This window comes from Chiloscyllium plagiosum, unplaced genomic scaffold, assembly GCF_037043375.1.
Source record: "Chiloscyllium plagiosum isolate Xiang-an unplaced genomic scaffold, Cpla_swu_hap1 HiC_scaffold_27, whole genome shotgun sequence".
In the NCBI taxonomy this organism is placed as follows: domain Eukaryota; kingdom Metazoa; phylum Chordata; class Chondrichthyes; order Orectolobiformes; family Hemiscylliidae; genus Chiloscyllium; species Chiloscyllium plagiosum.
The window spans coordinates 42,144,825-42,169,811 of NW_028270165.1; the positions used below are offsets into that span (position 1 = coordinate 42,144,825).

The 24,987-nt window shown below is 45.9% G+C and overlaps 1 protein-coding gene and 1 non-coding gene across 2 annotated transcripts in view; both read left to right on the plus strand.

Annotated features, from left to right (window-relative positions):
* The window catches only part of LOC148143765 (uncharacterized), a 163,791-nt gene that overhangs the window by 123,961 nt on the left and 14,843 nt on the right, over positions 1-24,987 (plus strand). The window lies entirely within an intron of this gene.
* Positions 21,563-21,634, plus strand: trnaw-cca (transfer RNA tryptophan (anticodon CCA)). Its single transcript has one exon. It is a non-coding gene; the product is annotated as a tRNA-Trp (tRNA).

The window sequence follows — 24,987 nt, forward strand, 5'->3', positions numbered from 1 at the left end:
GGTTTTTGTATTTGGGAATTTTTATTACCCCTGCCTTCCACCAGCTGTATAAAGTTAACTATGTACAATTACTCGAGAGGATAAAGCAGGATTTGCAGCGGTGGGACGGATTACCATTATCATGGTTAGGCCGAATAGCTATGATTAAAATAAATGTTCTTCCTCGCCTGTTGTACCCCATGAGAATGTTGTTGCTACCCAGATGAGTATTACTGAGGCTCAATGGTTGGCTAGGTTCTTTTAATTGGTGTCGCAGCCGCCCCCTAATTAAGTTTACCAAATTGCAGTTCTCACAGGGTGAGGAGGAGTGGACCTTTTGGACTTGAAGAGATATCAAATAAGCGCTTTCTTAGCATATGTATGTGACTGGGCACGAGGGGACTTTGGTAGATTTTGCTTGACGTTGAAGCATTGCAGTCGAGATGTCCCCTAGTTAATCTATTATTCATTGATCAAGATGAAATCCGAGACTGAGCAGTGTAAGAGTACAATCATTTTAAATACAGTGAAAGCCTGGAGGATAATGAGGCAAGACAAGGGCAATTGGCTGAAGACCTCACTGATTACCCCACTGGTGGCAGCCCAAGGATTTAAACCTGGGGCAATGGACTCTGGCTTTAAGTCATGGGAGAATAAAGGAATCTTCTGTCTGGGAGATTTATTCCAGGGTTAGGTCTTGATGTCATTTAGCCAGCTAAGTCAGAAATATGCATTGTCTAATAGGGAACTTTTCCGGTACTTTCAGCCAACGGATCATATACAGAGGAATACCACGCTCCTGGCTCAGCATTACAGGTCAAATGTGGAATAAAGAGTACTCTGGTGTTCAGGTGCTCTTTCAGTTAGTACGTTGTATCATTTACAGAAGGGACGTACCTTAGGGGATGTGGAGGGACACTCTAGGATGTGGAATCGGGAGCTAGGATAGGATATTTCATTAGAAGTATGGCAAGATATATGGGAAAATGTAAGGAAAATTTCAATATGTAACAAAGCACAGGGCATGCAATTGAAGATTTTACATAGGACTTATGTGGTGCCAGAGAGGCTAGCTAAGTTCAAGATAGGCACATCACCAGGGTGTCCCAAATGTAAAATTAGTATAGGCACTCACACACTGCTATTGGTCATGTTGTAAGATCCAGAGATACTGGAGTGCTATAGTAAGGGAGCTGAAGGACATCCTGGGGGATTAAAGTTAAAGTGAATCCGGTACTTCTTCTTCTGAGGTTGCCAAATTTGCCTTCTCTCGGAGAACACAGGAACAGACTGTAACATTCTTATGCACTGTGCAAGGAAGAACATTTTAATTAATTGGACGTTGGAAAACCCCCAGGGCTTATGGGGTGGCATATGCTGGTGATGGAGCATCCCCCCCAAGATGACCTCACAAATATGGTGCACCACAAAACAGTAGTTTTACAAGACGTGGCAGCCCTTTCTAAATTATATTGATGCAGACTGATCAGCAATATTAATTAGAGCCGTGGTATAGCTGTGGGAATCAGTCTGGGCGCTCATGGGGCCCTGGGAGGGCAAGGCTGGGTGAAAAGAATACGGGTGCAATAACTGGTGCTCCCATGGATGGGAGTCTTAATGGAGGTGTGGTGAGTGAAATAGAATAAAGTAATGTGATAGAATTCAAATTAACTTAAATTATGTTTAATTTTATTTTTATTCAATTTGATTGTAGTTTAGTTTAAGCTAAGTTTGTTCCAGTAGAATAATAGGTAGCTCATTATTAATAGTATCATAATATGACATTGTTGTACTGCTATGTTTCTGTATTTTGGTATTGTTCTTTTTTGTATATGGAGGTGTTGTGAGAGATTTGAAAAAGTTTCTAATAAAAGTATATATTTTTTAAAATTTCTTGCCTTCCCCCATAACTATTTTTGACATTCAAAAGTCAGATGAACTCAGCTTTGAATATATTCAATATCTCCCTAACTACAGGAAGGTATCCCCACTTTGAACTGAATTCCTCTTGCTAATCTACCACTTGCCTTGCTGATTGCTTGCTGCACCTATGTGACAACTGGCATTGACTGGAGTAGAAAGCCTGAGCAGAAGGTAGCTGAGGCACGTTTGTACATCCACACATCATTCCTGGTGAAGGGCTTTTGCCCAAAACGTTAACTGTTCTGCACCTCGGATGCTGTCTGACCAGCTGTGCTTTTCCAGCGCCACATTTTTCGACTCTGATTTCCGTTATCTGCAGTCCTCACTTTCTCCACATCCCAATATATCACCATTTAAACAATGTACCTCCTTCCTGTTTTTATTTCATAGGAAAGGCTATCACTTCACACTGCGTTACTACATTTACCATGTGTTTGCCAATTAAGACACATACCTGAACCAACTTTGCTGCAAGTCAAGAACTGAACACCAGAGTGAAAAAATAAAATGGAAAAGGGGTGAGAAGAGTGTGTTGTACTCACAGATGTTGGACAGAGGAAAGAAGTTGCAGTCTGGGATGAAGTTCAATCTTCATTCATAGAGAGAGGAGCAGCAACACCTTCACAAGAGCATGGTCTAACTTCCGCATTCCGACATTAGAGGGGAGGCTCTCAATGGCAGGAGGACCACACTCCTTCCCGTCCTTCAGTGCTTCCCATTGGTCGATCAAGAATGTTGCGTGCCGTTTCCGCTGACAGCAAAGAGCATGCGTAGTATTTTGCTGACACCAGCGTACATGTGCAATGCTTCCTGACATCGAGAAGCATGCGCAGTATGCCCAGTGGAGATGCTGGTCCAACTGCCAATCGGAGAGAAAAAAAAGCTGGAGTCAGACTTGTTTGTTTCCCTGAGGCTCAACAGTTTATTCCTTTTGCATTTTGTGTGGCTGCTCAATTTTTGAATGTCTTTTCCCCAGGGTAGAGGAAAGCCAAAACTGGAGGGGCATAGGTTTAGGGTGAGAGGGGGTTTAAATGGGACCGAACTCGTAACGTTTTCATGCAGAGCGTGGTATATGTATGGAATGAGCTGCCAGAGACAATGGTCGAGGCTGGAACAATTACAACATTTAAAAGGCATCTGGATGGGTATATGAATAGGAAGGGTTGAGAGAGATATGGGCCAAATGGTGGCAAATGGATTACCAGATTAATTTAGAATATGTGGTTGGCATGCACCGAAAAGTTTGTTTCCCTGCTCTGCAACTCTATGACTCTATTTCTAATTAATCTGAACCAACTTCGCAAGACGAGGAATTGACCATTCCATCCTTACAGCTTGTCCTCAACTGTGGCCTAATTGCACAGATTTCAATGCAAGTTTCAGAAAAATGCAGCTTTTAAAAAAAATTGAATTTGCTTTCAAACTTTACTTATGGTTTTGAAAGTATCATTTTAGCGATTCTCAATGTTAAAGATCAGCCATTTCTCACACCACACCCTCCCATCTCGCAGGTAGAGTCATCACCATCCACGCGCTCTCTATCCTTAGAAGGGCTGATACAGTGATCAAAGAGGGCTCGACGCACAAGAAAGGATGAGAATGGGGGTGCAGGGAGAGAAATTGGACGGGAAACAGAGGCTGGGCGTAGAGAGAGAGAGAAATCGACCCGGGGACAGAACATTGGAGTTAGAGAAACACTGGGGGTGCACAGGGTGGGGGCAGAGCGTTTGACAGAGAGAGAGAGAATGGGTGTGCAGAGTGTGGGGAGAGAGAATGGATGTGGGTCAGTGCGTGGGGAAAGAATGCAAGGGGGCAGAGGGTGGGGGAGAAAGAGAGCAACAATGAATGTTGGGAGAGGGTGAGGGAAGAGAGAGGGAATGGATGGAGAGCAGAGGGTGGGGAAAGAGAGAGAATGGAGGGGAGCAGAGAGTGGGAGGAGAGAGAGAATGAGTGTGGGGAGAGGGACTGGATCGAGGAAGGCAGAGGGTGGACGAGAGACTGGACTAGACAGGGGGAAGAGGGTATGGAGATAGAATGGACGGAGAGGATGGCATGTGTGTGAGAGGGGGGAAGCGAGATAGCGAGAGAGAATAGACAGGGGGCGCAGTGGGCATGATTGGATCTTGATTGAATGGGGAGTTGGTGAATGCGTCCCACCCACTCCCATCATCCCCTTCTTTGCACATGTGCAGTGCAGATGTTTGTGAATGATGCGAGAGAGAATCTGGAGCGTGAGCGCAATTCCCCTCAGATCCTGGCATCAGCAAACCACTGCCTTTCTGTTTTAAAAACTAAATAAAGATGTGGGCAATATACTGGGAATGGCAAGAAGTGACTAAGAAACTGAACCGAGAGTCAGCGCTTTCCGGTGAGGGGAGCTGGGCAAAAACAGGAGGATGGAAGGATGAATTCGAGTTGGAATCCATTGAAAGGTGGAGGAAATGGGAGACAGAGATTTCGGGTAGGAGATAGGGAAGGCTGCTCGGTACAAACTAGAATTCTCTTATCCTATTTCCTGCCCTGCACTGACAGCAATGATCTGTTTTCTCAAGGTATTAGCAGAGGAGGATTTGCTGTTCAGGCGTGCACAAAAAAATTACTCAGGGCCTGAATATCAGCAGCGTTTGAATCGAGGAGGGGAAGTTACTTCACACATCAACGTGACTTGAGAAGCCCCGTGATTCCACACAGCCTGCGTGGGAGTGTTCCAGGGTTCAGACTGTGCAAAGAACTTTAACTCTGTAGCGAAATGTGGACTAGTGTTCTCGCTGTAGACGAGCCCTTCTTTGGATCGTTGAAGCTGCTGAGACGCAATGACCCTGTACCGTGGAAACTCTGTGGAAGCAAATTCAATTCCCCAAACGGGCTGGAGTGTCACCAGGACTGGCATGAAGCCAATCGATTCCTTCAATCCTGGAATGAAATCAATCGATTCCTTCAATCCAAGACTGTGGGCGGCGCGGCAGTAGCTCAGTGGTTAGCACCGCTGCCTCACAGTGCCAGGGACTTGAGTTCGATCCCACCCTCATGGTGATTGTGTAGAGTTTGCACTTTTCTACCCTCCCCCCTCCCATCTGTGGGTGCTCTGGTTTCCTCCCAAGGTCCCAAAATGTGCAGCTTAGAGTGGATTGGGCATTCTAAATTCAGGGATTAGCTGTGGAGGTTATTAGGTGGGATGCTCTAACGGGGGTCAGTGTGGATTGTTGGGCCAAAGGGCCTGTTTCCACAGTGTGGGGGTTTGATGATTCCCCCATCGTGTCTGCAGCCTGGCTTCCAGCTGCATCTCTTTGAGCCGAAGGTCCTCCAGCATGTTTTCCCTAGTTTCCAGCTCCCAGAACCTCCCACCTTCTGCAAATCGAAAGACAAATCCCACCCTGCCCTCTCCAATGTGTGCAAAGTAACTGCTTATTCAGTTTTAGTGGCCCAGCAGAGGCTGGAAGCCAAGTTCAGAACACATGAGGATGGGCTCAACCAGGACCTTGGGTTCATGTCACATGACAGGTAACCCCACTTCACTGTCACGCTCTCTCACACCCACACAAAGCATACACTTTCACACACGCTCACATTCACACAGATCACTCTCTCAGACACACACACATATACACCCTCTCTCAGGCTGATACTCTATCACTCACACACTTTATCAAGCACACACACACATCCTCTCATGCATGCACACTTACATATAAGGCTTTTGTGTGATTTTGAATTTGCAGAATTATATTTGCAGATACATTGTGCGCTTTTTGAGCAAAATACAATCTACAGGCAGTCAATCCATGTGAGATTTTATAAATTCCTACTTTGAAAATAGAACCAGTCTCACTCAAGATTGGGATAGAGACCTTAAGTTGTCTCGAGAATGTGTCTTCAAACAAGTTCTGGGATTTACATATTAATGAAACAAAACCTGCAACCTATTCTAAAAGATGAAAGACTTCACAACAATCTAAGTTTGTTCTATATCATTTCTGTTGCATGAAACTGCGATCTTTTGATATAAATTCTCCTATGATCCTGCGCCACAAACACCTGATGAAGGAGCAGTGTTCCGAAAGTTAGTGCTTCCAAATAAACATGTTGGACTATAACCTGGTGTTGTATGATTTTTAACTTTGTTTCTCATGAATACATCCCACACTTCCCGGTGCTGCCAGTAAACGTTACAATGTCGATGAAATGATGCAATACCTGCAGAGATGAAAAATTTACAATTTCTAACGATATTAGCTACTCATTCACTGCTCCTTCTGATACATGACATTGGAAACTTAGTGCAAGAGGTTGAAAAGAGTGAGCAGCTTTAAAACAAAAACCTATTGGATCTCATAGTTTTCATTGACAGTCTGAGACCAGGGTTAAGTTCAAGTAACCTTTATTGCCACCCAACTTTGTTACAGCTTCAGATCTCCACAGCAAAAAAAAAGTATATGAAAAGAAGCTTTTTTTTTAAACATCTCAAAGCTCACACACTCCTCCCAACTCCACTTCCTTTACTGTTGGTCAGCGCCGAGTTGTCCCTTTATAATTGGATCCTTGGTACAGCCTTAAGCTAAAGGAAGTATTGCCTCACTCAGCAATTTAAACCCGCACACTGTATTCATTTAAGTTACTCCCACTCATTTGCCATGGGGTGGGGGTGGGGGCAGTCAAGAGTCAACCATGCTGCTGTGGGTCTGGAGTCAGGTGTAGGTCAGACCGGGTAAAGGATGCAGTTGAGATGACTGAGTGAATCCTTTCCCACAATGGCAGTTTCCTTTCCTAAAAGGGACATAAGTGAATTAGATGGCAGTTTCTCCCCCCAAAAATGGATTCATTATTAGATTCAGAACTCCAAATTTCTGACCGAATTCCAATCTCACCATCTGCCTCGGCGGGATTCAAACCCCGGGAATCCCCGGAACTGGGTTGATAGTCCAGTCGACAATGTCACTCAGCCGTCGCTCCTTCAATCCCCCTGCAATGGCACATGAACTCAATAGACAATAGGTGCAGGAGTAGGCCACACAGCCACCACTCTCTGGGTGAAGACGTTTCTCCTCATCTCTGTCCTAAATGGCTTACCCCTTATTTTTAAGCTGCGTCCTCTGGTTCGGGACTCACCCATCAGCGGAAACATTTTTCCTGCCTCCAGAGTGTCCAATCCTTTAATAATCTTATACGTCTCAATCAGATCCCCTCTCAGTCTTCTAAACTCAAGGATATACAAGCCCAGTCGCTCCAATATTTCAACATAAGATAGTCCTGCCATTCCAGGAATTGACCTCGTGAACCTACGCTGCACTCCCTCAATAGGCAGAATGTCTTTCCTCAAATTTGGAGACCAGAACTGCACACAATATTCCCGGTGCCGTCTCACCAGGGCCCTGTACAGCTGCAGAAGAAACTTTTTGCTTCTATACTCAATCCCTCTTGTAATGAAGGCCAGCATGCTATTAGCTTTCTTCACTACCTGCTGTACCTGCATGCTTGCCTTCATTGACTGGTGTACAAGAACACCCAGATTTCTTTGTACTGCCCCTTTACCTAACTTGACTCCATTTAGGTAGTAATCTGCCTTCCTGTTCTTGCCACCAAAGTGGATAACCATACATTAAACTGCATCTGCCATGCATCTGTCCACTCACCTCACCTGTCAAGGTCACCTTGTAATCTCCTAACATCCTCCTCATATTTCACCCTGCCACCCAGCTTTGTATCATCAGCAAATTTGCTAATGTGACTATTAATACCATCTTCCATATCATTAATATATATTGTAAAAAGCTGCGGACCCAGCACTGATCCCTGCAGTAGCCCACTGGTCACCGCCTGCCATTCTGTAAGGGAGACATTTATCACTAGTCTTTGTTTCCTGTCAGCCAACCAATTTTCAATCCAAGTCAGTAGTTTGCCCCCAATACTATGCGCCCTAATTTTGCTCACTAACCTCCTATGTGGGACTTTATCAAAGGCTTTCTGAAAGTCCAGGTACACTACATCCACTGGATCTCCCTTGTCCATCTTCAGAGTTACATCCTCAAAAAATTCCAGAACTCGCTGGTGGCTCCGCAGTTGGGAGGAGCGGGTGAAGCCCTTTCCACACTGAGAGCAGATGAACGCCCTCTCCATGATATGGACCCTTTGGTAGATTACAGTGTAGATGTCTGAGTGAACCCCTTCCCGCACACAGAGCATGTGAACGGCCTCTCCCTGGTGTGGATCGGCAGGTGCCTCCACAAGTTGCCCACATGACTGAAGCTCTTCTCGCACTTCGGGCAGGTGAACGGCGCCTCTTTGCTGTGGACCTGCTGATGGGTCAGCAGGGTGTAAGAATCGACAATTCCTTTCCTGCACTCAGAGCAGGTGAACGGCCTCTTCCCCAGATGAACCCGCTGGTGTTTCAGGACGTGGGATGCATCGATGAATCGCTGCCCACACAGAGAGCAGGAGAACGGCCTCTCCCTACTGTGAACCTGCTGGTGTGTCTGCAGGTGGGACAACTGAATGAATCATCTCCCACAATGGTGGCAGATGAACGGCCTCTCACTGGTGTGAACTCGCTGGTGTGTCTGCAGGCTGCACAGCCAACTGAATCCCTTCCCACATACTGAGCAGGAGAACAGCGTCTCCCCAGTGAGAACGCATCTGTGGGTGTCTAGCACCAATGGGGAAGGGAACCCTTTCCCACAGTCCCCACATTTCCATGGTTTCCCCATGAGGGGAGCATTCTTTGTGTCGCGCTGGGTTTGAAATTCAAAACAGAATGGATACATAGTCTCTCCCCACTGTGAGGGTTGAGATTTTGATCCCCCAAGCTGAGTAAATTGTTTGACGCATTTTTCACAGACAGCGTACTGAATCTCCCTCACTCGGATGTCTCAGTATTATTCCTGCCATACGAGTGTTCAAAATCTCTCACACAGACAAAAGCAAACATTTCTTCTTGAATTGAATGGCTGCTGATATTCAAGCCCCAATGATTCAAGTGGCTCTGTCAGAAGATGACGTATCATTTGTTTTCAGATTTCTTTCTGCATGTCTTCCTCCAAAAAAAAATCACAAATTGAGTGATCACTGTCAGTACTGTTAAATGAACATAACATCGGTGGCAATTCCTGTATATTGCCAGATGAGTGCTGACCATATATTATGCAGGACGCAGAAAACCCTCATGCAACAAGATAGCCTTCAGTGTGTTTGGAGGAAAACTTAATTTAGATCGCAATAACCTGGAACAAGCTGTCGACAAAGGTGCTGGAAATGGAGCTGAATCACGAATATGATAATGAAATGTCAAGACTGCTTGGGAAAAGAAAGCCAGTGAAGTTACTGAATGACTTCCTGCTGTCCTAGTAAATACAAAAGAGACAAGAGATATAGAACGTAACTCTATTTCTGCATTAGAAGGTGAAAAATCATAGCCACAAAGTTTTTATAACAGCCAACAATATCAGATATACACCATATGAAGCAACAGATGTCTACATTTGAAATCAATGTGCCAATCCCTTAAATACTGCTCAGTTCCATGAGAAACGACCCTTATAATTTTGAACATGAGGAAAGAAGTAAACCTTTTCCAGGGTGCAAACTCTATACGTGCCAAACCGAGGGAATACACAAGGAAAATGTCTTTGAGAAGGACAGAGAGCATCTGAGCACCTTTGGAGAGCCTGCTCCCTCCATGGAGTCACTCCAGTTGCTACATGTGAACAGTCTCCACCCAACACAACCCCCCACCCACGCCTCTCTCTCTCCCCCTCCCAGGATGAGGAATAGAAAGGGGGAGACGTTGCTATGCTCCCAGATGTTGCCCAGAGGGAGGGAGTTTCACTCTGAAATTGACAGGGCTACCTCCACGTTGAGACGTCCACAATGGGGGAGGGAGGGCACATTGGGAGGGGAGGACACTTTGCAAACTCCTTTCGCTCTCCTCCACGTCAATGCAGTTTGAGTTCAAGCAAAGCACCGGGTATAATTTTAGCTTTACACTCTCAGAAAAACCCCACCTCTGTGAATCCAACACTTTACTCCCCCCTCCACTCCATGGAAATATCGATTTGAGAGATTCCAGAGTTGGAGTTGCTACCATACCTGCTGTAGGGGGTTTGGTAGAAGCTGTTTATTTTAATGAACCATTTCATTTCAACCTCATGCTTGCCATTCAAATACTAATTTTACACAGAGGGTGGTTGATGTGTGGAATGAACCTCCTCAGGAAGCGGTGGATGCGGGTACAATAAAAAGACATTTGTTTTAGTACATGAACAGGAAAAGTTTGGAGGGATACAGGCCAACAGCAGGCAGGAGAGACTGATTTAGTTTGGGATTATGGTTGGCATGGACTGGTTGGACCAAAGGTCCATGACCATGCTGTATGACTCGATGGTAAGTTCATAGTTCCTTGAAAGGGGAGTCGCACATAGACAGAATAGTGAAGAAGGTGTTTGATATGCCTGCCTTTATTGGTCAGTGCACTGAGTGCAGGAGTCGGGAGGTCATGTTGCGACTGTAGAAGACATTGGTTAGGCTACGCTTGGAGTATTGCAAGCAATTCTGGTACCACCGATCCCACCCTGACACACCATAAACCAGAGATAGTGACTGAAATTGACTCTGATACAAAATCAAATCATTAAATCGCTCCAGTGCAGAAAGAGGCCATTTGACTCGTTGAATGCATTGAGTACAGGATTTGGGAGGTCATGTTGTAGCTGTACAAGACATTGGTTCACCCACTTTTCGATTCTTGCATTCGATTCTGGTCTCCCTACTGTAGGATAGGAACGATGTTGTGAAACTTGAAAGTGTGCAGAAAAGATTGATAAGGATGTCGCCAGGGTTGGAGGGTTTGTGGTATAAGGAGAGCCTGAATAGGATGGGGCTGCTTCCCTGGAGTGTCAGAGGCTGTGGGGTGATCTTATGGACATTTATAAAATCATGAGGGGCACGGATAGAGTAAATAGGCTAGAGGAAGTGGTGGAGGCTGGTACAATTACAACATTTAAAAGGCATCTGGATGGGTGTGTGAATAGGAAAGGTTTGGAGGGATATGGGCCAAATGCTGGCAAATGGGACACTAGATTTAAATAGGACATCTTGTCAGCATGGATGTGTTGGATCAAAAAGTCTATTTCCGTGTTGTATATCTCTATGTTTATTTGATGACAGATGCTTTATTTCTGTTGATGTAAATATTGTTAGGGAAAGAGAATTCCTCTAGTAGGGGACGATAAGAATCCTGGGAGACCCTCAATTCTGGTTTACGATCTAATGAACACACTTTAAGCACCAAATGTGCATTTATGTCTCATTTTGTTTCATTTTTCTTGTTTTATTCCCTGCTCCAATGACCCTCTCAGTCTGGATGGTTCTCAGGCTGAGAATATAGTGGATCGGGCCTTGATCGACTGAATGTTTTATTGCTCTGGAAGGTGTAAAAGGGGCTCAAAGTTTCAGCAGAAAGCCAGCTGAGCTGAGAACAGACAACATCTTTCTCTGGGAACTGGGAGAAGAGGACAGAGAAATCAGAACCTGAAATCCGAGCCGACACCAGAGTACCATGTTATTAGTGCTTTGATTAGCAGTGCCAACCCTCGACCTTTACCTCGCTTCCTATTCAACTTGAATGCCACGTAGCCCCTCAATATTCAGATCCAATCCTTGTCATCCTGAAGCCACGTCCCTGTAAGGAGTCTCAGATCATAATTATTCTCTTCAATGTGTGCAGTCAATTCATTCAGTTTTGTGACACTGCAGCACACATTCAGCCATACAGTCTTCAGTTTCAATTCTTGTGTTCTGTAGAATCCAGTTTTGATTGATTAGATTAGATTCCCTACAGTGTGGAAACAGGCCCTTCGGCCCAACAAGTCCACACCGACACCCTGAAGAGTAACCCTCCCAGACCCATTTCTTTCTGATTAATGAACCTCACACTATGGACAATTTAGCATGGTCATTTGACCTGACCTGCACATCTTTGGACTGGGACATTTACTTTCCGTGTCCCTTTCTATCATTCTCTGATGTTCATTTCCACATCACTACATTGCTCACCTGCCTTGATACGGATTGGCCATAAAAAATGCATGTTCATACATTCCCAGTAATAGAAGCAGGAGTAGGCCATTTGGTCCATCAAGCTACTCCACCATTCATTAAGATCATGGCTCATCTATCCATCGTCTCAGCTCCTCTTACCTGCATTATCCTGACTATTCTAAATTCACCTACCATACAAAATCCCATCGAACTATGTCTTGAATATGGCTGCTTCTACTGTTTCCTTGGGCAGAGAATTCCAATGATTCACCACTCTCTGGGAAAAGCAGTTCCTTCTCCTCTGTCTTAAACCTACTCCTCCTAATCTTGTGACCTAGTCTCACCCACCATAGAAACAACTAGATAGGGTGGGTCTGGGTGGCATGCTCGTCGGATGGGTCAGTGTGGACTTGATGGGATGAATGGCCTGCTTCCACGCTGTAGTGATTCTATGATTTACCGCAGTTGTGTTTGCAATGGACCACAGCACCAGAACCTCCCACCTTCTGCAAATCGAAAGACAAGTCCCACCCTGCCCTCTTGTACATGTGTTATCTAACTGCTTAATCATTTCTAGTGAATCCAGCCCACGCCTCCCGCTGCTGCCAGTAATCTTTACAAAGCTGATGAGACAATGCTATACCTGCAGTACTGAAAATCATAAGGCTTCTAACGATACCAGTTGCTGATTCACCACTCCCACTGATGGACAGCATTGGAAATACAATGTTGGAGGCTGAAAGAAATGAGCAGTTTAAAACAAAAACTCACATAACCCTTCACTAGGCTCCCTGCTCAGCACACTTTACTTAAATCACTTCAACTCCACATTGCAACAAATTCCCACTTTCCACCAATATCCTGAATGTCCTCACTCACTCAGTTGCTGTCTCACAAATGAAAGATTTCATTGTAGCTTCTGCTCCCAGTCAGGACAAAACATCTTTGAAAGCTGCTCTGAAAGTCCAGTCTTCACAATGACACTTCTGCTTTCCTTCAGTCCAAATTGTCCGTGCTGACCAGATATCCCAAATTAACATCGTCTCATTTGTCAGCACATAACCCATACCCCTCTCAATTCTCCCTATTACCAGATGCCTTTTGAAATGCTTTAATTATACCAGCCTCCACCACTTCCTCTGGCAGCTCATTCTATACACACAACACCCTCTGCGTGAGAAAGGTGCCTGCAAAGTTCCTTTTAAATATTTCCCCTCTCACCTCAGACCTATGACCTCTAGTTTTGGACTCCCCTACTCGGGGGAAAAACTTTTGGCTATTCACCCTATCCATGCTCCTTATGAACTTCTATAAAGTCAACCCTCAGCCCCCAATGATCCAGAGAAAACAGCCCAGTCTATTCAGCCTCTCCATATAGATCAAACCCTCCAACACTGGCAATAGCCTTGTAAATCTTTTCCAAAAACTTACAAAGGTTCGTAACACTTTTCCTGTAGCAGGGAAACCAGAACCAAATACAGTATTCCAAAAGTGGCCTAATCAATGTCCTGTACAGCCGCAACATGACCTCCCAACATCTGTATTGAAATGCACTGACCTATTAAAGCAAATATACCAAACACCTTCTTTGCTACCCTGTCTACCTGCGACTCCACTATGAACCAGCACTCCATGGTATGTTTATTCAACAACACTCCTCATTAAATGTGTAGATCCTGCCCTGATCTGCCTTTCCAAAATCCATATTTCAAAATGGGGTCGAGAAACGTATAAGCCGTGATTGAATGGTGGAGCAGATCTGATGGACTAAATGGCTTAATTTCTGCGCCTATGTCATATGGTCTCTTGCTGTCCTGGACACAGTGAGAGAATTGGAAGCAGGAATAGGTCATTTGTCTTTCCAGCTTTCGCCAATATTGAGCAGTTCATAACTGGATATAAATATACCTGCATCTAGATGGATAGGCTAGGACTTTTTTCACTGGAGCATCAGAGGTTGAGAGGTGACCTTAGAGAGGATTATAAAATCATGAGAGGTATAGATGAGGTGAACGGCAGGTATTCTTTCCCTAGTGTGGGTGGTTCAAGATGAGGGAGCAAATTTTGAAGGTGAAGAAAGAAACATTTTAAAAAGACATGAGGGGCACCTTTTTTTAAAAAGATAAAGAGTAGTTCGTTTGAGGAATCAATGTCCAGAGGAGTTGCTGGATGCAGGTACAGATACAATGTTTAAAAGACATTTGGATAAGTCCATGAATAGGAAAGGTTCGGAGGGGTATAGGCCAATCATTGGCAGGTGGGACCAGGTTAGTTTCAGAACACCGCCAGCATGGACTAGTTCAACTGAATGGTCTGTTTCTGTGCTGTATGACTCTGTAACTGTTCTGTACTGGTTTTAAAACCATTTTCTTGCCTTCTCCCATAACTTCTTTGTTCTTCAAAGTCACATGAACTTAGCCTTGAATACATTCACTAACCGACCTAACTGCAGGAAGATATCCCCACTTCTGAATTCAATTCCTCTTGCTGATATACCACTTGCTTTGCTCATTGCTTGCTACACTTTCTGACAACTGGCAGTGACTGGTGTAGAAGGACACTGAGGCCCCTTGGTCTATCCACACATCACTCCTGATGAAGGGCTCGTGCCCGAAACGTCGACTCTCCTCCTCCTCAGTTGCTGCCTGACCTGCTGTGATTTTCCAGCACCACAATATTCAACTCTGATCTCCAGCATCTCACTTTCGCCACATCTCAACAGATCACCATTTAAACAATGCACCTCCTTTCAGCTTTTTTTTACACTGCAAAGGCTAGAACTTCACATTGTGGTACTGCATTTGTCATGTGTTTGCAAGTTGACACACAGACCTGGATCAACTTTTCCAGAGTCTGGCCCCTCCCTCGGTTCACTCTTGAACCCCAGAATGAAAACGTGGTGAGAAAAACACTGTTGTACTCACAAATGTTAGACAGAGGAAGGAAGTTACAGTCTGGAGTGAAGTTTAACCTTATGCAGAGAGAAGAGACCAACAGCATCTTCAGAGCTCATGGTCCAACCTCCGCATTTTCACAATGGCCTGCTCTGATTGGCAGGAGGACCAGACTCCTTCCGGTCCTCCAAGCTTGTCCACTGCTCCACGGAAAGGCGCTCGCGTGCCGTTTCTGCGTCCTCCCAAGAGTATACGCAGTGCTTGCTGACACTGGCGGTGATGCGCAGTACTTGCTGACACCGCGGAGCATGCTCAGTGTGCAGGAATTTGTTACAAATTTTCAAGTTAAAAATCACAAAGTATTTGGTGATAGTCCAACAGACTTATTTGGAAGCACTAGCTTTCGGAGCCCTGCTCCTTCATCGGCTGATTGTGGAGTATAACATCGTAAGACACAGAATTTATGATCTTACGATCTTATATTCCACAACCACCTGATGAAGTAGCAGCGCTCCGAAAGCTAGTGCTTCCAAACAAGCCGATTGGTCTGTAACCTGGTGTTGTGTGATTTTTAACTTCGTACACATTAGTCCAACACGGGCACCTCCCGATCATGACAAATAATAAGCGTCCAAATGCGAATACGAGAGAAAAATGCCGAAGATAATTTATTTTGCTGATTTTTTTTTCCCTGTGCCTCGACATTTTATTTATTTTGCATTTTGTTTGGCTGCTCAACGTTTCTGTCTTTTCCCCTGGATAGAGGTATTCCAAAACTAGAGGGTAAAGGTTTAGGGTGTGGGGGAAAGATTTTAAAAGATCTAAAAGACTAGGGCGAGAACATTCACCCCTTACTGGGCGAAAGTGAGGACTGCAGATGTTGGAGATTAGGGTCGAGATTGTGGAGCTGGAAAGGCACAGCAGGTCAGGCAGCATCCGAGGGGCAGGAGACTCGACGTTTCGGGCAAAACCCTTCGTCAGGAAATAGCCATTGGGAACTGCAGGGCTGTGGCGTAAACGAGTGAGTCTAAGTGGGATGCTGTTGGGAAGGTCGGTGTGAATGGCCTGTTGGGATGATATGGTTCCACTGCCTTAGCCACGCGTATTTTGAGAAATGTGGGAGGAGTGGGTTCCAGTTCGTGGGACACTGACACCAGTCCTGGAGAAGGTGGCATTTGTGCTGTCTCTCTCTTCACATTCTGCCCCCTGTCCATTTTCTCCCCATCCACTGCCCCCTGCCCATTCTCTCTCCTCACACTGCACCCTCTATTATCTCCCCCAACCCTCTGAACCCCTGTCCATTTCCCTCCCTTCTCCACCACCATCAGCGATCCTCTCACCGCCCCCCCCCCCCCCCCCGACCCCCACAATCGTCCTTTCTCGTGCCTCAGCCCTCTTTGATCGCTGTATGAAGTCTTTCTCAGGGAAGAGAGAGAATGGATGGTGATGACTTTACCTGGGAAACACGGCATGTGAGAAATAGCTGATTTTTAAAATTGAGAATAACTGAAACCATATATTCAGAAACGTCTTTAAAGTCGGGAAGAATGTTTTTTTTCAAAAAAAAAACTGCACAAATCTTTCTGAAACTTGCATTGATGTTTGTGCAGTTAGGCCACAACAAAGGACAGGCTGTCAGGAGTGAATGAGTGAATAAAAGACAAGTCCAACCTTGCTCTCGAGGAGAAGGTGAAAAATGCAGATGCTGGAGATCAGAGTCGAGAGTGTGGTGTTGGAAAAGCACAGGTCCGGCAGCATCCAAGGAGCAGGAGAATCGACGTTTCGTGCATAAGCACTTGGCACTCGGCCATCGCTCCTTCAATCCCCCTGTGATGGCGCGTGAACTCACTGGTGCCTCCGCAGGTGCGAGGAGCAGGTGAATCCCTTCCGGCACATGCAGCAGGTGAACGGCCTCTCTCCAGGTGGACCCGCTGGTGGGTCAGCAGTGCAGCTGACTGAGTGAAACCCCTCCCGTACCTGGGGCACTTGAATGGCTTCTCTCACTTGTGGACTCACTCATGCGTCTGCAGATGGCTGATCCGACTGAAGCCCTTCCTACACACTGAGCAGGTGAATGGCCTCTCCCGGTGTGAATGCGTCTGTGGGTTTCCAGCAGGGATGGGGAAGGGAATCCATTCCCACAGACCCCACATTTCCAAGGTTTCCCCTTTGGAGGGAGCTTTCCTTGTGTTGCTCTGGGATTGAAATTACAAACAGAACGGGTACATAGCCTTTCCCACCTTGAGGGGTGAGACTTTGATTCCTCCAAGCTGAGTAAATGGTTTGAAGCACTTTTCACAGTCAGCGCACTGAATCTCCCTCACTCGGTGTCTCAGTATTCTCCCTGCCACAGGACTGTCCAAAATCTCTCAAACAAACAAAAGCAAACATGCCTTCTTGATTGGAATGGCTGCTGATATTCAAGTCCCAATTAATCAAGTGGCTCTGTCAGAAGTTGATGTATCATTTGCTATAACATGTGTCATTTGCTGGTAGAGGGAGGTGCCTCTACCACCCCTGTTGGCACCGCGTTCCAAACGCCCACCACCCTCTGTATGAAGTAAAACGCATTTTCACTTTGAGTAAGTGCTGCCCTTGCCGCGTTCATTGTAACGGGAGCCCTGCCCCATCCCTAATTCAGGCAGTCAGATCTCGTTAAACGAAGCTGCTTTTTGAGAGTATCGACTGGCCGTTTTTGCACAAGGCAGTGTAAGAAACAAGGGCTCGCCTGAGGTTTGAACCCGGGATCTCTCGCATGCCCACGCACGAGAAAGCCCAAAGCGAGAATCACACCCCTCGACCAACGATTCACAGGCCACGGGCAGTCTACATTTTTTGAGCAATGTGCCAATCCCTTAAATGCTGCTCAGTTCCTTGAGAATCTAACCTTTTAGTTGTGAACATGAGGAAAGGAGCAATCCTTTTCTAGGGTGCAAACTGTATACGTGCCAAACTGAGGGAATACGCAAGCAAAATAGCTTTAAGAGAGATAGAAAGTATTTGAGCACCTTTGGAGTGTCTGCTCCATGCCTGGATTCACTCCGGTTGCTACAAGTGAACAGTGTTTCACCCACCCCGACCTCCCCTTCCCCCTCGCTGCTGGAGGATGGTATATGGAAAGGGGGAGACATTGCTTGGCTCCTAGATGTTGCCCAGAGGGAGGGAGTTTCACTCTGAAACTGACAGGGCTGCATCCGCATTGTGACGTCAACAATGGAGGGCTGGCCGGACAGCTGCCCTGCAGTTGAGGCACGTGTGGAGGGGAGGACACTTTGCAAATCCCACTCTCCTCCAAGTCAATGCAGTTTGACTTCAAGCAAAGCAAGGGGTTTAAATATACTTTAGAAAACCTCCTTTGTGCCGTGGGAAAACTCCGGCCGCGGGAAATGCAGTGTTACAGATTCATAGTAACAGAAGCAGGAGTAGACCATTTGGTCGAGCCTGCTCCGTCATTCATTAAGATCACAGCTCCACCAACCTGCACTATCCCGACTACCCTTAATTCCCCTACCATGCAAAAACCCATCCAACTGTGTCTTCAATATACTTCATGAAGCTGTCTCAACTGCTCTCTTGGGCAGAGAATCCCATGGAGTCTCACAGAGTGACACAGATGTACAGCACGGAAACAGACCCTTCGGTCCAACTCATCCATGCAGCCCAGATATCCTAACCTAATCTAGTCCCATTTGCCAGCACTTGGCCCAAATTCCCATAAAACCTTCCTACCCTCCAACCTCCAACCCTGGCAACATCCTTGTAAATCTTTTCTGCACCTTTTCTAGTTTCACAACATCTTTCCGATAGGAAGCAGACCAAAATTACATGCAATATTCCAAACGTGGCCTGACCAATGTTCTGTACAGTGGCAACATGAGCTCCCAACATCTATCCTCGATGCTCTGACCAACAAAGGAAAGCACACCAAACGCCTTCTTTACTATCCAATCTGCCTGCGTTTCTACTTTTAAGGAACTGTCAACCTGAACTCCAAGGTCTCTTTGTTCAGCAACACTTCCAAGGAACTTACCATTAAGTGTAAAAGTCCTGCTCTGATTTGTTTTTCCAAAATGCAGCACCTCATATTTATCTACATTAACCTCCATCTGCCACTCCTCAGCCCATTGGCCCATCTGATCAAGGTCCCGTTGTGATCTGAGGTAACCTTCTTTGCTGTCCACTACACCTCCAATTTTGGTGTTATCTACAAACTTGCTAACTATACCTCCTCCGTTTACATACAAATCATTTATATAAATGACAAAAAGTAGCGGACCCAGCATCAATCCTTGTGATACACCATTGGTCACAGGCCTTCAGTCTGAAAAGCAACCCTCCTTCACCACCCTCTGTCTTCTGCCTTCTAGCCAGTTCTGTATCCAAATGGCGAGTTGACCCTGCATGCCATGAGATTAAACCTTGCTCACCAGTCTCCCGTGAGGAACCTTGATGAACGCCTTCCTGAAGTCCAGAGAGATCACGTCCATCGCTCTGCCCTAATCAATCCACTTTGTTACTTCTTCAAAAAACTCAATCATGTTCATGAGACATGATTTCCCAAGCATAAAGCCATGCTGACTATCCCTAATCAATTCTTGCCTTTCCAAATGCATGTAAATCCTGTCTCTTAGGATTCTCTCCAAAAACCTGCCCATCACGGATGTCAGGTTCACTGGTCTATAGTTCCCTGGCTTTTCCTTACCACCTTTATTAAATAGTGGCACCACATTAGCCACCTTCTAGCCTTCCGGCACCTCACCTGTGACTATTAATGATACAAATATCTCAGTAAGAGGCCCAGCAATCACTTCCCCAGTTTCCCATAGAGTTCTAGGGTACTCCTGATCAGGTCCTTGGGATTTATCCACTTTTATGCATATCAAGATATCCAGCAATTTCTCATCTGTAATATGGGCATTTTTTCAACATGTCACCATCTACTTTCTCACATTCTATATCTTCCATGCCCTTCTCCACAGTAAACACTGATGCACAATATCCGTTCAGTATCCCGCAACACCCCCCCATCTACTGCAGCTCCACACAAAGGCCGCCTTGCTGATCTTTGAGGGGCCCTATTCTCTCCCTTGTTATCCTTTGGTCCTTAATGTATTTATAAAAACCCTTTGGGTTATCCATGACTCTATTTGCCAAAGCTATCTCATGTCCCCTTTTTGCCCTCATGATTTCCCTCTTAAGTATGCTCGTACTGCCTTTATACGGTAAGGATTCACTCAATCTCTCTGTCGATACCTGATATATGCATCCTTCTTTATCTCATTTTCTCTAGTCATCCAGCATTCCCCAACCTGGGTGGGTTGCGCTTCGGCGGGTCGGTGTGGACTTGTTGGGCCGAAGGGCCTGTTTCCACACTGTAATCTAATCTAATCTAATCTAAACCTACCAGCCATTCCTTTCACCCCAACAGGAATATACTGTGTCTGGACTCTTGTTATCTCATATTTGAAGGCTTCCCATTTTCCAGCAGTCCTTTAACCTGCGAACATCTGCCCCAATCAGCTTTTGAAAGATCTTGCCTAATACCTGAGTCTTTCTCCAATTTAGAACTTCAACTTTTAGATCTGATATATTATTTTCAATCACTATTCTAATGTTAATAGAATTATGGTTGCTGCCCCTTAGGTTTTGCACCCTCGCCAGTATGTACATCCACATTGTGAATTAGAAAATGTCCTTGTACACACGTAACAAATTCCACTCTTTGGCAGTTAGTAAATGGGCAGGAGTTATACCTTGGGTCCACTCTTCCTTCATTCCCATCAACCCTAACCCCATTCCCACCCCAATAGTCCAACGGCACTTTCCCCTGCAACTGCCGAATGTGTGACACCAGCCCATTTACCTGCTCCCTCCTCACTATCCAAGGGCCCAAACTTACCTTCCAGATGAAGCAGCACTTTATCTGCACTTCCCACAACCCAGTCTACTGCATTTGCTGCTCACAATGTGGTCTCATCTACATTGGGAAAAACGAAGCATACACTGGGTGACTGCTGCACAGAACATCTACGTTCTACCTGCAAAAAAGACCCTGAGCTTCCAGTTGCCTGCCAATTCCACACCTCACCCTGTTCCCTGGCCAACATCTCTGTCTCAGGTTTGCTGTAGTGTTCCAGCGAAGCTCAGCACCAGCAGAACGAAGAGCGCCGAATATATACACTTGGAGACCATACATCCCTCCGGTCCCAATATCGAATTCAATAATTCTAGGGCCTGAAATCCATAGTATCCTCGTCCCTTCCACACACACCAAGCCTTGTTATCACATAGTCTGTCATTACACACTACCTATTCTTAGCCATGAACAGTCTCCATTCACCCTCCCACGCAAATCGTTATCAACTCCTTTTCCTGTCCAACAGTTCTTCCCTCGCTTTGGGCTCTGTCCTGATCTATCATTAACTGCATCCGCCTTCCTCCCACAATATCTCCTGCATATAAACCAACGTTTTCCCAGTCACCATCAGTTCTGTGGAAGGGTCACCGGCAACTACTGTTTTTTGTTTCTGATATACAGAATCCACAGTTCTTTCACCTTTTTATTGAGGTAGAGTTGGAAATTGTTTCGAGAGACAGAAGGTGTGCGGGGGGTGGGGGGGGGGGTGGGGGGAGACAGAACAGACATGAACTGTTGATCTCCGTTGTTACTCATAACGTGAAATCGTTGCAGTGCGATCACTTCCCTTAAGCATGAATAGAGATCCCTGCCCAACCGTGAGCTTGTGGCGCAACGGTAGCGCGTCTGACTCCAGATCAGAAGGTTGCGTGTTCGAATCACGTCAGGCTCACTAACGTCAACTTCTTGCATTTCAAATCAAGAAAGGAGTAGGTTCACTCCGGAGATCTGTTGAGACAAATCTTCATTGTGGAAACTTTCGATCACACGTGAAGCTTTGCGATCTGTTTGATTTGTGAACCCTGTGTCAAGGGGAGGGGTGCCCATTTTCTGGGTAAATGCGCAACTCCCCCAGTTCATCACGGGATTGAAACACAGCCGCCTCCCTCTGGGCAGCCGCTTCGCTCAGTTGGTGACAGCGCGGTGTGAGTAACATAATACCAATACTTTTACAACATAATCCAAAGATTCCAAGCTTTATGTTTCAATCTATCATGAGAATGACAGCGAGTTCAGATAGAAATGTTTCCCACCAACAGCAAATCCTTTCCTCTCACTGGACACAGTTAAAATTATCTTTATTCAACAGAAGGAGCGGAAACTCTAGTCTGACGGCCCCTCTCCACATTAACGGTGAGCCTGAATTTTATAAACGGTGTCAGTAAAATCCAGTGGCGGACACTGATTTGGTTCAATCGATTTTTTTGCCAAGAGTAATTCACCGAGAGGATGCTGCTGTGTGAAACAGCGTGGGGAATTACTGCAGGGCCACCTGCGCATGGGACACACCGCAACTGATGTGTTTCACCTTCACCAGTTTATTCCTATCTCGGAGAAGAGAGGTTTGATGATTTGGATCATAGCAGCCAGACAGAGGACAGGAGAAGAGCACTCAGACCTTCACAAGCTTGTCACCACAGCTGGGTCATCGTGGCCCGTGTGTCAGTATAGGATAGTGAGCTGCATCTTCTGACCGGAAGCACAGCAAATTGGAGTGCTGGTGGGACTATCACACAGGAGAAAACGGCTTCGACCTATCAGCTGGAGTGGCTCCCAATGCGCAACTCCGCTCACCTCAACTGAATAACTGTTAACAAATTACTCAGTGATTCAAAGGAATACTCGGTTTTGAATCTGCATTGTGTCATGTACCTTCGAGAATGATGTCAAAATACCTTCATTTCTGTGATGGAGTATCCTGGTGGGCAGAATATATCCGTTGTCAAATTTCCGAAGTTCTGTTGGTCCAACTCAGAATCACGAAATGTGGGACAGCGCAGACTGAGGCTACGCAGCCCACCTTAGCTCTGCTGGTTCAACACAATATGTAAATAAGTGTCTCATTCTGTCGCCTTCTCCCTGTAAATCTGCACATTGTTACATTGAACGTGACCACCGAATTCCCTTTTGTGTCCATTGAATCTACCTCTTTGTCACTGTCAGACAGCGACTTACTGACCCCACTCCCTGTGTGAAAACGGTCTTCCTAATGTCACTTTTACTTATTTTCCTGATGACTTTAAATCCCTGCCAAATCGTTCTCGATCCTTTCAGGCCTGGGAGCATTTTCACTGCATTATTTCCTCTGTCTAAAACCCTCATGACGTGGAAAACTTCAATCAGACCAGCTTTCAGTCTTCTGTTCACCAAAGACAGCTGCCCCAAATTTTCCAATCTCCCTTCATTGCTGACATTCCTCAGGACGGCACTATTCACGTTAACCTGTTCAGCGCTGTCTGCAATCACTTCACTTCCCCGCTTCCTGAAGTGTCACCCTCAGAATTGAGCGTAATACAGGTAGAGGATTCATTCAGACTCGGATTGCGCGGGCGAAAAATCTGCAATACTTGTTTTCACTTTGAACACGTGTTTCCCTTCGCCGTGTTCACTGTAATGGCAGCTCTGCGCCGTCCCTAGTTCAGGCAGTCCGATCTTATTTCACGAAGCGGCTTTTTGAGAAAATTGATCGGGCATTTTTGCTCAGGTCAATTTAAGGAATGATGGTTCGCCTGGGATTGGAACCCCGGAACTCTCACACGTCTGCATTCGCTAGAAGACCCAAAGCTAGAATCATATCCCAGACTAACGAGCCACCAGCCATGGGTGCAGCCACCCCCTGAAGCAGCTGAGACTTGCTCAGTACGAAATACATTGCACATTGCTCCCAGAATTGCAAGAAGAGAAGAGTTTCAAGGACATCTGCTTCTCAATCTGTGTCCCTGCTCCCAGGACGCTGCTGTTTGTCCCGTCCCCAGGGACCGGGCTCTCTCCACTGGTGGATAATTGAACCATTTCGTTTCTACTTGCAAGCTGTGCTGGTGGAAGGCAGAGCCCATTCACTCTTCTGCTCTCTCACACTATTACGTGAGGCAGGAGAAGTCAGTTACAGTCATGCGTAGGAAATGGGCAACTTTGAACTTGTTACAAAGGTCTTGTTAACGGAGAGATAGAAAAATGGTGTGCTGTCTGGACAGAGAGAAATGGACACCGGAGACTCTTCCCTCAGGTAAATTGGTATCAGTGCATTTTTGTGCAGCCTGCTTGGTGTTCAGAACTTGTCTTGACAGCAATCCCGCAGAAAGTCTTTTTTACATGGCTGTTGGTTTCTTTACTGCAGGAAATGGACTAAAACAGCAAGTCATGTGTTTCAACTTCACCGCATTATCAGCTCATTGGCATCTCAGAGAAGTGGTTTTGCGATTCAGTTCATAGGAAACCGACGAAGAACAGGAGAAGACCACTCAGACCTCCAAAAGCACGTCACTTGAACGGTGTGAGTTTCGCGGCAGTATCGGTATGATAGGGGACATTTCGACACTCAGGAAGTCGTTTGAAAGGCAAGATGCTGAACAGAATACCATCGCAAAGGAAAATCGCTCAAGGAGACATTGAACAACAGCAGGGGATGGTTTCGATCCATCGACCTCTGGGTCTTGCACGTTCCCGCTGCGCCACTCTGCTCCTATGCCCAGCATCGTATTCCACAGGTCCCTGCAGCCTTTCGTCGGGCGCGTGGCATGCACGTTCGAGACTGATGTCAAAGATATTCACTGTTGTCGTCTTATATGGTGTTGCGCAGACGTATGGAGGCTGTGTAAATATAAACTTTTTCTAACTTCCCACATTCTGTTGGTCGAACTGTGATTTCACTCTGAATAGACGCCATGCGGCCCACCTTCGCTCTGCTGGGTCGACACCATTTCACTTGCCTGTTTTCTGCCCCATTCGTTCTCCAGGCAGCCCAACATCGTTTCACGACGGTGCTTTTTGAGAAAATAAATGGGCCATTTTTGCACAAATCAAGTTCAGAGACTTGATTTTTTTGGGAAGCGGATGAGAAGGCAAGGTGCAGAACAGAGCGCCGTTATACGGGAAAGCTGCTAAAGACGACGTTGAATGAATAGGGGAGAATGGTTTTTCTTTTGGGTTTTGGTCCCAACGCGCACGCGTTGTGCCATTCTCCTGCATTGCTCGGCAGTTTTTCCAGAGAAGTATTCAGCTTTTCATCTGGCGTGTGGCAGGCAC